At 41.3% G+C, this 5,673-nt stretch overlaps 1 protein-coding gene across 10 annotated transcripts in view; it reads left to right on the top strand.

Moving 5' to 3' along the window:
- The first annotated feature begins 5,144 nt into the window (after positions 1-5,144).
- Positions 5,145-5,673, top strand: part of ULK4 (unc-51 like kinase 4) — a 252,965-nt gene continuing 252,436 nt past the window's right edge. For 5 of the 10 annotated variants that reach the window (XM_042044411.1, XM_042044412.1, XM_042044409.1 and 2 more), the window contains exon 1: positions 5,502-5,586. The gene's annotated coding sequence lies outside the window, so the exon portion shown is untranslated. Of the gene's footprint in view, positions 5,225-5,447; positions 5,639-5,673 lie in introns of those variants that run through there. The other 5 variants (XM_042044406.1, XM_042044404.1, XM_042044405.1 and 2 more) reach the window with 5 other exon arrangements.

The following is a 5,673-nucleotide window of genomic DNA, read 5'->3' as shown; positions in this document are numbered from 1 at the left end:
TTTTTGTTTATTTGTTTTGTTTTACAAGAAGTTATGCAATGCTGCCTTTGCAGAAAGAATCAAATCAGCAGAAAAGCTTTTCTTGTTCAGAACTCTCTGCTTCCTTCAGCTAGCATTGGGCAGCACCAATGCCTTCCCCTTCTTCAACTGCATCTCTGCTGGAAATTTCTTTCCTGTATAGGGGCTGCATCTTTCAGGAGCAGTACCAGTTTATGGAATGGCCCGGAAGTGTTATTGTGACTGTGACCTAAGGAGAGCTGACACTGATTTGAGCAAGAACACATGGAAAATGAGAGGCCAAATAAAAATAAAATAAAAAGTAACTTTATGGACCAGCTAAAGCATAAACACAAGCTGAGGAGAGAAGTAAATTGAAGATTAAAAGATATTAAGGAGAAAACTCATTAAAAAATTCTTGCATGGTAGATCATAAATAATAATTATGGCAAAAGAAGGATTATTCCAGATCTTACAGTTTAAAAAAAAAAAAACACAAAAAGGAGGCAAACAGTGACTCAGAGGATGAGGTTTTGCACATATTTTGCATTAATGAGATGCAAGTTGGAATAAATAGTTTGTAAAGCTCAGATTAGCATTAGAAGCGAAGTCAAGTACACAAACAAAGAGGAAATTAAATGCAAGATAGTGGGATAATGATAAATGTGCCAGGCATGCATTTTGCAAGAAAAGGAAAAAACCCACGTAATCAAGTGAAATCAAATGAAAATTACACTATGAAATGCTGATAATACTTTTGACATTGTGAATTTTAATCAGAATGCAAAAGATATCCTGAGTATACAGCCTGAATCTTCAGAATATGCAATATAAAAGCCACTACTTGCAGCTGAAACAGTGAATTTGTATATGTGATAAAAAAGCATGACTCTTGTGTGAGTACAAACTGTTGGATGTAATTGAAGAAAATGGGATGTTCTCCTGACATGTTATACCTAGAACAGATGAAAATAGGTCAGCCAGCATAGCATGCTTTACACACTATCTATTGCATTAGAACAAGGAATAGTTTGAATATTGAAATGCACACAAAAATTAATAATTTTACAATCTCAAAATTATGTAAGAAGAATGATAGTCACTGAAAAAGTAAAATATTGACAAGGCCTATTCAACTTTCCCGTCTCAGCAAGACAGTCATCATCATATTTTGGAAGCCAGCAAGAGGGCTTAGGTATTGAAAATGCTGTTAGTTGTGAACCTTACAGCAGAAGAGTATCAGCTCTGCCAGCCAGGCTCACAAAGCCACTATCAGAGCTGATTATACTCAGGAATGTGACATGAGAAATGCCTGGCAGAAACTGTGGTAATCCATTACAATTAACCTCATCTCCTAGCAGTTAATACAAACAAACAGGAAGTTGGTCCTGACTGCAGTATCATATACAGAGCAGTTGCTGACTTCCCAGGGGAACCCAATGATTTGGGGAAATAAAAATACCTTCTAATATGCCAACCTTTAAAGCTATTAGCTCAGAAAATATTAAAATGTTCAGCATATCTCATCACATCTTTTTCCAGCCTTAGATATATGCAAAGCATCGAGACCATAACAGAGGAAGAGGAAACAGAAGCACAGCATACATGTAGTATTGGTGACCTTGCAAGCTGATCCAGTGAGGTGGGATTTGGAGCCCTGTTACTGTACAAGAAACCACTAGTAGATTTTTTGCCTCACCAGTGAAAAAAGCCACAAACTGTTTTGCAACGATGTTTCAAAAGTGTAAAGGCCAACTCTTTGATTGAAAAAACATATTTTCAAACACAAATCCCAGAAAGCACTAAAGAATTTGAAAGGTCATTGCTATTCCCAAATATCAGAAAGATATGATACTAAAACAGTAATGTCTGAATTTATTTAATGAATTCGAGATGGACCAGTAAGTACAACAGAGTTGTACCAAAAAACCAAGGTGACAAAATCATAATATCACAATATCATATCAAAATCGTAATACCATAATCACATATTAATGTTACCAGAGAAATATAAAAATAAAGAAGAACAAAGTTTCACTCAAATGATGAAAATACGTGCCAGTTTCAAGAGGATGTTGGAAAAGAATCTGAAAATAAAAAGCACAAGATGTGCCCATGTTCACCATTCTGCCAAAAAGGTCAACACCAGAAAAGTGGCTCTATGTACTTCCCAGGAATGACAGTACTGTCAAGACAAATGGAACATAAAAGTATTTTATTTGAGTAACTGAATCATCATACCCTACTTGCCGAGAATAGAAATTCTCTTGAGAATGGGGTCAGTCTGGAATAGAAATAAACACCGTGTACCAACAAGATGGGATAGAGCATGAGTAATCATGATATCTGGGGGGGAAAAAAAAGCTAGTACATATGGCAAAATAAAACAGAACTGTGTAGCATTTTCAATAGGCATTAGAGCAGACTGAAGAACAGATCTTACAAAACATGGAAACACACCTTAAAATTACAGGCTATTGGTCAGGCTTTTGAGAACCAGGCAAAATGTCAGAGGCTTACGCAGTACCCATTGAGGGTAGAGCAGTGAAGTGTTTAAGCATGCCTGAACTATGTGCTTGCAGTCACAAGATCTCAGTTTGCCTTAAATTAGATCATATATTTATTTGAGAACAAGAATTTGATTACATCTGACTGTCCCGTCTAATAGCCATGCAAATAGCAAGGCTGAGTTTGCTGCACAGATTGCTAAGAGTATTGAAATGGTGCAAACAGCACAGAGAATATTTTGCATTCCGTTCTTGAATGTTGAAAGTATTCCCACAGAAAAGTTCACTCCAGTTGAGTACAATGCTTGAAGTCATGTTTGGTAACAGAATAAAGGAGTAACAGACTGAAACAGTAAGTAAAAGGCCAAAGATAAGAGTCTTATAATTACAACTCTGATCTGTATTTGTATTTACTTTATTTCTGCAAGATAACTCTCATACCTGAAGCAACATGTTTGAAGAGAGAATCCTCCATTCTTACACCAAATCAAAGGGAAAATTTCCCATCTGGAGTATATTGAAACTGTGCACCCAGATCATAAGAAACATACAGACATGTAATGAAATATGTATCAACAATAAAAAAGTGCCCACAGTTCCTAATTAAGAGGGGTTGTAAAAAAAAAAAAGTGGCATAAGTCAACATGTCTCCCTATGTCTGCCTTTAATTATACTGAAAATTTTTTATCATGGAGACATTTAATTTCAAAAGCTATAAACCTCTGGTTCAATTGTTACAAAATATTGGTTTTTAGTGTTTCTCTCTGTATATTTTGTAGTGCTATTGCCACTATTATATGAAGATTTCAACAAACTTTATTAATGTTGAAGTTCATACAATCCCACTCCCCCAAAATGGGGTATTTTGCCCCTTTACATAAAAAAATCCCTAACCTGGACTAATTTAACAGAAAGTGTACATAGGATGAAACATGAGAAATCTTGCAAAAAAGACAGTAACTTGATAGTTATTGTGACTTAGTTTTATCTTCTTGGACAGGGACAATGAAATTGACTTTTCTAAGATGTGGCATTGAACTGCTGCTGGGACTTGTGTGCAGCTGAGCTAATACTCTATTCCTTCTTCTTTACATCAGTCATCCTTATCACAACCAAAGATAAAATACACATTTTTCTAAAATCTAAATAAATCCCTCTTCAAAGCATACTTTTCTTGTGCTTCTTAAAAGAAAGTGATGTCTACTTACGCATTTGGTTTATTTATATCCAGTTGACTACTCATTTACATTAAAAAAAATGGAAAAATTATCTTACTTGTGCAGCTTCAAAGCTGTAGCTTCATGGATAATTACAAGTCACCTCTGCAATTACTGAAAACTTACAGTGTAAAATGGGACAGAGCCTCAGTTTTCTCAACCTGTTTTCATAGGGGAGGTGCTCCAGTCCCCTTATCACTTCATGGCCTCCTCTGGACTTCCTCCAACAGTTCCATGTCCTTCTTATTTTGGAGGCACCAGAGCTGGATGCAGTACTCCAGGTAGGGTGTCATGAGAACAGAGTGTAGAGGGACAGAATCATCATCCCTCACCCTGCTGGCCACGTTCCTTCTGATGCAGGCTTTCTGGGATGCAAGCCCGCACTGCCAGCTCATGTTGAGTTTTTTGTCAACAATAAAGAGGGGTTCGGGGGGTGGTTTTTCCCCCTTTTCAGGATTACAGGGGTTTAAATTCATACTGAAATCTTCTCGAGCGTGGGAGTAAAAAACCTGACCATCTGTTATCATGCTGCCTAGAAGAAACATTGAATCCTTCCTGTACGTGTTCTACTTCTTTGTATCAAATTTGGTTGAAATGGATCAATAGGTTCAAATCTGTTAGGAGGTCAAAATAAAGGTGAGACAATGAGAAAAAACAGAATTCTTTACAGCTTGCTCTAGAGCAAATGTTTTTAAATGTTTTGTTAGAATCATAGAATGGTTTGAGTTGGAAGGGACCCCAAAGACCATCAAGTTCCAACCCCCTGCCATGCCCAACCTTTCACAAGACCAGGTTGCTCAGAGCCCCATCCAACCTGGCCTTGAACAATTCCAGGGATGGAACATCCACAACTTCTCTGGGCAACCTGTGCCAGTGCCTCACCACCCTCACAGCAAAGATTTTTTTCCCTAGTATCTAATCCAAATCTACTGTCTTTCAGTTTGAAGGCCCTTGTCCTGTCACTACCGTTCCAGTTGCCCAAGAGAAAAGGATACTTGGATTTTTCAAGGGCCTTACAAAACCAACACCAGACAAGCAAAAAAGGAAAAAGAAAACCAGATCACCATAGGATGAAAAAAACAAGTGAAACCCCCACGTTATTGTTAAACATAGAAAACGCTTGTTTCAAGGACTAAATTCTGTCAAAAGAAAAATGTTTCTCAATTAGGCGTTTGCAGATGGCCATGGTATGGCTGAGGACGCTACGTGCTGTTTTGACTACGAAGGTTGAACAAATGCCACCAACCCACGCTGCCGGCAGCACCCGGACCTTTCCCGAGGGACACGCCAGCCCCTGGAGCTGCCCACACCAACATCCGGGAACTCCCTTCCCCCCCGCGGTCGCCGCCCGGTGGTCCCGCCCTGACGTAGGCGCCGCTTGGCCCAATGGGGCTCCGCTTTGCTTCCGGCGTCCGGCCCCGTCTCCTGGATACGGGCGCGGGGTGCCGACCATCCGAGTGGCGCGCGGGGCGGCGCGGGGACGGAGCCTGGTGGGACCTGGCGGTGCGTTCCAGATGGAATAAAGGACAGCAAAACTCTCCAATTCCCGGAGTCACTCTGCCTGCTGAGCTGGTGCCTTTCCCGCTTGCCTGTATTTTGTGGCGCGCAGGGACCAGTGTCCCATCCGGACACTGCCACCGGGCCATGGGAGATTCCGTGCCGGGGGCGGGGCTCCGCCGTTTCGGTTGATGGCGGCGGCGTGGTCCATCCCGCGGCGCACTACCACTGTCGCTCCACCCTTTCCCGCCGCGTCCATCCCTCACACACAGGTGCAGCTTCCTTTCTTTCACGCCGGTTCCATGCCCCGGCGCAGGTACGGCTGTCGTTCCCACCCTTTCCCGCCGGTTCCATGCCCCGGCACACAGGTTCGGCCGTCGTTCCCACCCTTTCCCGCCGGTTCCATGCCCCGGCACACAGGTACGGCCGTCGTTCCCACCCTTTCCCGCCGGTTC

This window comes from Corvus kubaryi, unplaced genomic scaffold (genome assembly GCF_017639235.1).
Source record: "Corvus kubaryi isolate FWS band 111438036 unplaced genomic scaffold, C.kubaryi_AGA036_p1.0 37398, whole genome shotgun sequence".
Classification (NCBI taxonomy): Eukaryota; Metazoa; Chordata; class Aves; order Passeriformes; family Corvidae; genus Corvus; species Corvus kubaryi.
Note: the sequence above shows the minus strand (reverse complement) of the source record. Positions and strands in the feature narration are given on the sequence as shown.